Source organism: Podarcis pityusensis (genome assembly GCF_964106645.2).
Source record: "Podarcis pityusensis genome assembly, chromosome: 3".
In the NCBI taxonomy this organism is placed as follows: domain Eukaryota; kingdom Metazoa; phylum Chordata; class Lepidosauria; order Squamata; family Lacertidae; genus Podarcis; species Podarcis pityusensis.
In genome coordinates, this window is record NC_138026.1 from 63,949,830 (window position 1) to 63,959,118 (window position 9,289).

The 9,289-nt window shown below is 40.5% G+C and overlaps 1 long non-coding RNA gene across 2 annotated transcripts; it reads left to right on the forward strand.

Annotated features, from left to right (window-relative positions):
• The first annotated feature begins 222 nt into the window (after nt 1-222).
• Nucleotides 223-7,535, forward strand: LOC308474791. 2 transcript variants are annotated; one of them, XR_013984965.1, is made up of 4 exons: nt 223-319; nt 3,934-4,146; nt 5,965-6,151; nt 7,169-7,535. It is a non-coding gene; the product is annotated as an uncharacterized lncRNA (long non-coding RNA). The 2 variants fall into 2 exon arrangements; XR_013984966.1 differs by having other exon boundaries at nt 7,172-7,535.
• The last annotated feature ends 1,754 nt before the right edge of the window (nt 7,536-9,289 follow it).

Genomic DNA, 9,289 nt, shown 5'->3' on the forward strand with positions numbered 1-9,289 from the left:
GAGAAGACTCCCTGTAAAAGACCCTGATGTTGGGAAAGATGGAGGGCACAAGGAGAAGGGGACAACAGAGGACGAGATGGCTGGACAGTGTTCTCGAAGCTACAAACATGAGTTTGACCAAACTGTGGGAGGCAGTGGAAGACAGGAGTGCCTGGCGTGCTCTGGTCCATGGGGTCACGAAGAGTCGGACACGACGAAACGACTAAACAACAACACAGTCCATCATCCTGTTCTCACAGCGGCCAACTAGGAAGTCCTCAAGCAGGACAGGAGCACAACAGCCCTCTCCCTCCATAGGCTGAAGATCTTTCTGTTTCAGGTAACCTTTGCTAATCCCTCTAAAGTGTTGATTTATTAAATGTCTCTGTTTTGTTGGTTCTGTGCTTGTTTTACTTATTTTATTGCAGTGTGTATGTTGCTAGTGTTAATACATGATCTGCATTCAGAGTGGAAAGACAAGACTAAAAAAAATATAAGACGTATGTTGTTACTGAAAGAACCCCCAAACCCATACTTACAGTGGGAGCTTGAAGGAGGGTATCATATACTTATTTCCTTTAATGGGCAAAAATGTGTATTTAAATTTAAAGTTTGCTTTTGTGCCTTTTTGAATAGACAAGAAGATAAATGTTGCAAAATGCTTCATCAGCTCACTCTTAAATCCATTGCGATGGCAAGAAACTCTGATTTGAGAAATAGCTGTCTCTTGGGAACACTCCCTATGCATGCCAATGCCCATGGCCTTAAGACGTCTGAATATTTATGGCAATGCCCATGGCTGCATTTCCTGCAAAAAGCGGTAATTACCTCTTGCACCTCGCATAAAAACAATGGAAAGTGTGTGGACAATGCTAATGAAGCATGTGGTTCAGAATAAACCTTGTGTAGCACTGGGTGAGTTTCAAACCTATGCAACAGACAGCTCTAACAAAGGAGTTGTTTAGGAGCTAGGTAACATATGTGGAGGAGATGTATATATTTGACTTTTGAGGGTTCCCCCCCCACACACACTTGGTGCCCAAAAGGGGAAAAGTCATATGATGTTATTGTTGGAAATGATTTGAAGGCTGCGTGATTAAAAATTATGAGAGCCAGCATAGCCAATGGTAGGGTGAGTCCTAAAATACACATCTTGGGTATCAAAGGCCAGGGCAAAGTGAAGCATCTTAATCAGTCTCTGCTGTATATGAAGGTGTCAGGTGCACCTCTGTGGGGACCAAACTCCACAACTTAGAGACTATCACAAAGAATGCCATGTCCCAGGCTATCACTACCGTGAGCTTTTAAGGATGGCGGAACTACCAAGAGCCCCCTCCCAACCTCTGTTGATCTTAGTGTTCAAAGGGGCCTGTAGCGAAGGATGCTTTATTTCATATATTTGGGACCTGAGTGATCAAGGGCTTCAAACACTGACGTGAGCACTTTGAAATGGGCCGGGAAATGAACTGGCAACCGGTGCTGCTGTTTTAAAACAGGTTATGTGGGTTCTAAAGGGAACTCCAGCCAGTAATCTGACTGCTGCCAGATTAATCTGATTGCCTCCTTAGATGCTATTTAGGGGAGGTCATAGGTGAGATGTAATTTGGTTAAAATTGGAGGGTTGCAGAAATGAGGGCTTGTGTATTTCACGGACCACCTCTATTTTCTGCCATAAATAAAGCACAGCTCAGATGGGTTAGAGAACCTAGAGAGCCAGTGGTGTTGGGTGTAAGGAGAATTATGCCTCGATTGACAAACTATGCTGTTGATAGCATCTGGGAAAAAGATGATTAACTAATGAATTAATGTTACAAGTTTTATATACCACTTATAATAAAACCTCAAAAAGGAATTAAAAAAAACAAAAAGAATTTAAAAAATTATCAGTAAAAGAAAAACAGTTTTAAACATTCGAAAAATCAACAATAAGCTAAAAACCAGATTGAAACACATGCCAGCATTCTACATGTTTGGATAGGCTTGCCTAAACAAAAATGTTTTAAGCAAGAGGTTAAAAGAGTACGGTGAAGATGCTTGCCTGATGTCAATAGGCAGGAAGTTCGAAAGTGTGGATGCTGCCATAATAAATATCAATTCCTTACAAATGTAGAATGAGTATTATGCAGCATCTGTAGCAGTGCCGGCTCCTTAAATCAAAGTGATTAAGTGGGCATAGATGGGGTAAGGCTATTTCTCAAGTAATCTGATCACAAACTGTTAAGGGAACGATATACAAATAGTAAGAGATGCCACACCATTGCCTGAACTACTGTGGCCAAGTTCCCGGTCATAGCTCTCACACCAATCAGAGCTGGTAAAAAGTGCTTCTAAAATGGTTTAAGCTTTTCTTTTTATATCAAAATTTCCAACTGTTTCTTTTCACCACCAGCTAGGTTCTCTCCAGCAGCCTATCACACAGCCAAGCGTATTTTGTTTCCAATTTGGAGCTGCCTGCCTTTGAGCTTGTTGTCTGCTTGGCAGCCGTTTGTCCTCTACAGCTTCCCTACGCAGACAGCACCTGTACTAATTAAGTAACAATCAGCAATCTGACTGCAAACCACCTGGGAAATCTCTCATTAAGATTTATTGGGAAGCGTTTTCGTGGCATTTTATTGCCAGGGTTCATTCTGATTGTGCCTTTATGCTAACCAGGTATTTCCAAATAGACCTCTTTTCCCTTGTTCCATTAGGTTCTTTCTTGTTTTTTGTAGAGCGCGGCCCTTTACTGTTTTACTGTTTCCCCTGCTGGTTAAACAGGAGGTGACAGACACAGGGCAGTAATAGTCAGGCACCTGTTCTGTCTGAACAATAAAATGTATGTGTTGGGGTTTTTGTTTTGTTTTTAAGCACCCTGCATGGTATAATTGTGAGCCTGAGGAGATTAAGGGAGAAGAACAAAGTGAGAAGGAAGGGAGAAGAACAAAGTGAGAATATAGATTGCAAAATGTTCCGTGGTGAAGAAACAGAGTTGACAACTCCTTCCTGGGAGGGCTGCTGTCCATCTACAGGGATGGAGAACCTGGGGTCCTTAAGATGTTGTTGGACAACAACATTTCTCCCCCAGTTGTGTATTCTGGGGAACCCCCCCCCTCGAAACATCATACATACATCACAGAAGGAGGTGGTCAACAGCAGAGGAGGCGGTCTACAGCAGAAATCCTCTTTGCCAGGGTACCTGATATGGTCACTGATTTCATTACCTGAGCAGTCTGGCTATTTGTTTGTGATGGTAAATACTCAGTTCCTGAATCCAGGTCACAGGCTCACCCTATTCATACACAGATACGCCCTTAAGACAGGATTTGTGAGCAGAGACAATGGGGAGGTTTTCCCATTTCCTTCCTCCTTGTAGAGAAACATTTGAGGTCAATTTGGGAGTCAAAATGGCTTCAGGATTATTTTCCTGTACTGTTTCAGACCTGTGGTTTATATATTTATGTATTTGTTTGCCTGGTACATTTATGAACATTTATTTTATATCTTAGACTTTATAATTTTCATAACAGTCACATTTACAAATTATATTCCTGTAAAGCAAGTGTGTGGTAAATTTTTGGCTCTGGGGACCAGCTCTTTATCTAACCGCACTCCATGGACCAACTTTGATGGCTGGGCAGGGAAACCAACTGTCAAACACATGACATTGTCATGACATTGTATGGATAATACTAATAGTACTACTGCTGCTGCTACTACTACTTCTACTACTACTAATTCCCTCCCTTGCAATTTTGAGTTTCTCCAAAGCATGAACATGATCTTCATTCGTTGCCTTTCTAGCAATTCTAAATGATACATGTCTGGATTCTGAAAATATATAGGCACCCATAATATAATTAACGATATCTATTTTTCAAATAAGAGAATAATGCTCTTTCTTTAACATGTGAACTCTAATGTTCCCATGCTCCCAGCTCTTCATTTTCAAAGCTGGCTTATATTGTTGTTTAACAGGACCTGATACTCATGGACTTGAGCACAGCTTCAACCCATTTGGTGCTGGTGACTTTGAACAGGCATTGGAAAGCAGATGTGCACTGTTCTCTGTAATTACTTTCCGCTCTCGTCTTGCCCTTTGCTGTCTGTTTGAAATTTAACCTTAATAGAATCAGAATGGCATTTACCCAGGGATCATCTCCAGAATGCTTGGAACTCACGGAAATAAAGGTTAGACTCTCAACCAACTTCTCCAATCTAATGTTTTCATGGCTGAAATTGTTTGAAGTGTTTTTAATAATAATAAAAAACAAGAAGAAGAATTAGGAGAGCTATGTGTTTGTTGCAAGGGTTTAAGGTAGAAGGCTTTAAATCAAATGGAATAACACACCATATTGTAAGTTTCTTGTAGTATAGTGCTAAAAGGCTGGTTTCATGCAACAGGTTTCTGCTGAAGCTTTGGCAGGCAGATTTGCAATGGAAAGGGAATATTTTGTACAGGATTATCACTGATCAGCCTCCATGTACATACTCCAGACAAAATATTTGTGGGCTAGCATGCCATAAAATGCCCATTTGCCATGGTCTCAGCAACAGACCATTACTAGATGGGGGGGGGGGACAACTTGAAGGCAGTTGAAATCTCAAATCCAAAGCTTTGCTAAACTTATACTTGTAAGACAGAATGTGTTGTAGGGGGGTGTATTTTCCTTCCATCAGTGTCTCCTCACCCCCCACAATTCCTTTGCATTGGTCCTAACAGGAAGGGAAATAAGTAGGCAAGCCCCTGGGCCAATGTACTTTCTGTTGGGAAAAAGCACCAAGGCAAAAGCCAGCTCCAGATGGCTGGAATGCAAAACAGTGCAGATGTACTGTTGGAGAAAAGGTGGAGCCTATTCTGTGTACTGAGCACCGGATGTTAGCTCAGTGTGTCATATGACCTGTACTGGAAGTACAGGGGAGGAGTTGAGACTCTTCTGATGGAGACTGAAGGGTGCAGACGCATTTCTATGTACTGTTGAGTGACAGGAATAAAACATGTAGAAAGGACTCCTGTCTGTCTCATTTCCCCTCCCTGGGGAGAATGCAGGGAGGGAGAGAAGCAGAGAGAAGCAGAGGGTGTGTTTTCCTCACATCTAATGAGGGAAATCGCCGGTTTATGACCTAGCCTGCCGGGAGAAGCAGCGGAGAGGTCATCCAGTATCTCGCTCAATTGCCTCGGGGGAGGCCAGGTACCTCTGCCTGTGAGCTGAAGATACTGACACTTTCTACCCTGATTCAGGGGAACAGGAGAGTTGGGTTCACTGGATCTAAAGCCATTCCTGATCTGCCTCTGCAATATCACCACACCACCCTGCCTCCCCTGGGAAGCAGCCACTGTGAAGGAACAATGGCAGCAGTTCTTTCCATGCAGCCTCCAAGGGTAGATCTCCTCCACCAATGAGGACAGAGTTCTGCAAAATCTTATGGCTCTGGGACAATCTTCCATTGACCATAAGACTGTACCCTAAAAGCATTTCCTAGCAGTTGCTGGACTCGATAGGCCTTTGGTCTGTTTCAGCAGGGCTGTTACGTTTTTGGTCAGACTGCTTTGGGAGTTTGGGGAAAGAAAACTTATTTTAATTTGCAACTTCTGCATACCTTTGAACCCCCACCCCCTCAATACGTAGGTGGAAACTACTTGCTCTCTTAATTTTGGGTGGCCCACTTTGGCTCCCCAACTGGATTTGTTATGAGAGGTAACGATAAATAGATAGCAGGTGTTCTGATTGCCCTGGTAGACTTTGGGAATCACAAATGTGTCATATATAGATTAAAGGAACACTAATTATTTCACAGCAAGGCCTGATACATAATTACTTATGCAAGAGTCGATATTTGAACAGTTTAAAAGTTTAAAGTAAGCTTAAAAAGCTGGAAGCAGCGTAAAATATTAAATTGCCACTATTTTAAAACAATGAAGCTTTTTTAAGTGTGTGTGTGTGTGTGTGTGTGTGTGTTTTACTCATACTAAACCTTGCAATAAACTATCTCCATTTGCTTTTTCAGAAAGGTAGAAAAAACTGAGTGTCTGCATTCCAAAGAGAATAAGTACTGGTATTAAAATTGTGACTTGAGACTCCTTGTATTGCCTTGAGAGAAAACATCCATTTTAGTATGAGACAGAAAATACTCATTTGTGGTCAACGACATCTGGCACATTGGATAACTTACCTCATTAAAATTTTATTCACAGGTAGGTGTTCCAGTGTGCCCATTATGGTATACAAACACATCTCCTTGCTGCCAACTGCTCATTTTTAAGGGCTTCCTCTAGTATAGTAGCTTACCTTATAAACTGCGAGAACTGTTTTTCAGTTAAACATTCATAGAAATATTTATTATTATATAAAAAAACAATTGCATATATAAAAGCAGTTGAATAATTTCATATATAAAGAATATTAAAAACCATTACATATTCAATGAAAAATAATATTATTTAATCATGTAATAAGAACAAGAAAACATATAACAAGAAAACCAGATATATATTTTCCCCCTCAGAGTTCTTTATTGCTCATTGTCAATGGCTTTCGTCTTGGCAAATATGAAGTTGGGGGGGGGGAGTATTTTCTTGTGATCATGTCACTGGAAAAACAAAATGAAAAAAAATGCCTTTTCCATTTTTTGTTGATTCTTGTTGAATGTCAGGTTGAAGATGATTACTAAGATTTATCTACAACGGTGAAAGATTTAGGGGTCCAGGTGTTGTGCTTGTCATCCCCTCATGTAGAAGGAAAAGATCCAAGCGAGATGAAATGCAGCTCAAAAGTGAACAGATGGCAAAAACAGATAGGCTTTGGCTCTAAGGGTCAAAGGATGGTGCTTCAGGAAGTCAAACTACTGATTAGGGAATAAACATCAAAAAGTTGATGCCAGTGAAAGTACTCTGAGCTATTAATAGAGTAACAAAGTAGGGTAAGCTTTGAACAAGTTTATGGAGTCACCAAGGATGATAACGCTGATTTGCAAAAAGCAGCAATGTAGAAGTTCATCTGAGCATGGACAATAGGAGTGTCAATAGTAGTAGTGTCAAGGAGGCAGCAAATCTTGGGTGATTCTGAATATATACCCACAGGAACTACTGTACATAATCAGGAAAAATGCAGAAGATGCCCCGCCCCCTTAAAACAAGTAGTCAGTGTTGGAATTCTAACTCAACAAAAACGCAAGAGAGAATCAATGTATTACAACAAATTTTGTCTCCTAGCAGGTCAACATTTGATGTTAAGTAGCCAAGGCAGGAGAATATAAATAGAAGAGGGCTTCTGGATCAGACTAAAGGACCATCTAGTGCAGAATTGGGTTCCTGCAATGGCCACCAGGATACCTAAGGGAAGCTTGCAAGCAGGATATGAGTGCCCAGGTTCCTCAGCCACTGATATTCAGAGGCCGACTCTCTCCGATAATGAAAGAATTAGAGAGCTATCATAAGTAATAGTCATGAATGGCCTTATCCTCCATGAAAGAGGTCAGCCAAATGTATGATAAACACACAAAGTGAAGCATGATGGGGGCTTGTTCTTTTGATTAAATCAAAATAAGCAAACAAATTTAAAAAATAAACTAAAAAATAAACTGATAACTAATTTTCTAAAAGTTTTATTGTTTTCTCTCAACCTACCAGATCTAAAAAGTTAAATATTCAGACCCCTAGATTATAATATTCACATTGATTTGTCCAGCAGCCCCACTGCTCTTAATCCACAAGTTTGTGCTGCACATTCTTAGATGACTCTAAAGTGGTGGCAGTTATCATCCCAATTTTGGCTAAGAGTTAAAATAATAAAAATGGTAAGTGGCATTGAAACTGTGCCTGATTGTTTTGGACAAATACTGAGTGGGAATATTTAGGGTAAAATGTCCCTGAATTGATGGAGGTTGTGGAATTATGTAAATTCATTTCCCTCACATTCCTACACTTCTGTCGCTCTGTTTCCATGCACCAAAACCTTGTCCCAGATTGGTCCAAGTCCATAATTACTGTATTTTCTTAAAATAAGTACATTCGCAACTATGCAATGCGTGGGTCCTAAACAACTATTTACATATTTATCTACCCATCTTCCAGCTGGAAAACTGAATGTGAAAATGGGGATAACTAAGGTACTGCACACATCCACATTACAAATTGAAATACTTCTCTGAATATACACACGTATCTACTAACATTATAGTGGAAGTAGTTCAAGTCTTGTTCAGAGCAGATTTTGTTCCACGACCTACAGCAAGTAGAGGTGAAAATGTAAGTGAAATAACATTGACAAATTCTGGTTTGGATGAAAATTGAAACAGACAGAAAAATGGTTCATCTAGCCTGGCAAGTTCCCAAGCAGTCATCACTGTGGAAATCAACCTTCACATGAAAGCAGCTAGAGGTTTAGTGCCTTTGAACATGCCCTGATAGTGATAGGTCTTGTAGGCCACCAGTAGGGATGGGGGAATCTGCCAATTTCAGTTTCTTTCAGTTTCTCACTTTTCTAATTGTAAATTCACTTCACATTTCTGCATCGGTTTTCAAGGGGGGAAAGTAAAGGATTTCCCCAAGCATTTTAGTGTGAATTTTTCCTAATATACATATTTTGGTATGCAAATTTCCCTAATATAACATATTTTCTTCTATGCTATTTTCCCAAACATATGCATTTAGTGCACACTTTCCCCTAATACTCACATTTTTTACTCATTTGTTTGGCTGCAGAACCGTACTGCAATATTTAGAGAAATGTGAATTTTCAAGGACAGTTGCCTTTGAGTTTGTGCATTGTTTCAGGAAATGCGGATTCACCTTGAAATGAACTGAATCTCTCCTGTAGACCTAACTATTTATTATCTAGTACTTCAAAACTGATGGTGGCAGTTTCCCCAGTATTCTAAGGCAACGGATTCTGTATTCATTGACACGGCTAAATTTCTCTAAACAATTGTGCAGTGTGTGGTCCTAGCACAGCAGCCATTTCCATGGTTGAAGTTGTTGAGAAAAGTGCAGCTGCAATCACACACATGGTTTGCCAGTTCGGTTCACACTGACATCTCTCCACACTGTTGTGTATGATTGTGTAGAGGAGTCTAGAAGTGAGAACCACTCCACTGTGTAATGAAGCGCTCCCCTTTTCCCCCTGCCTTAAGTCTGCTGCCAACTGTATGGCTAATGATGGCAGGCCTTGGAAATATGAGGCAATAGCACACCCGTCTCCTGTTTGATTGCTAACTTGTCATATTTGCTATGGCATAGCAAATACACTCATGGGATAAAATATGACTTCATGTTGACTTAATCCAGTTTATTTTGGCTGTGTGAAAATACCCTTCGCAGTCACCTTCCTTGGCA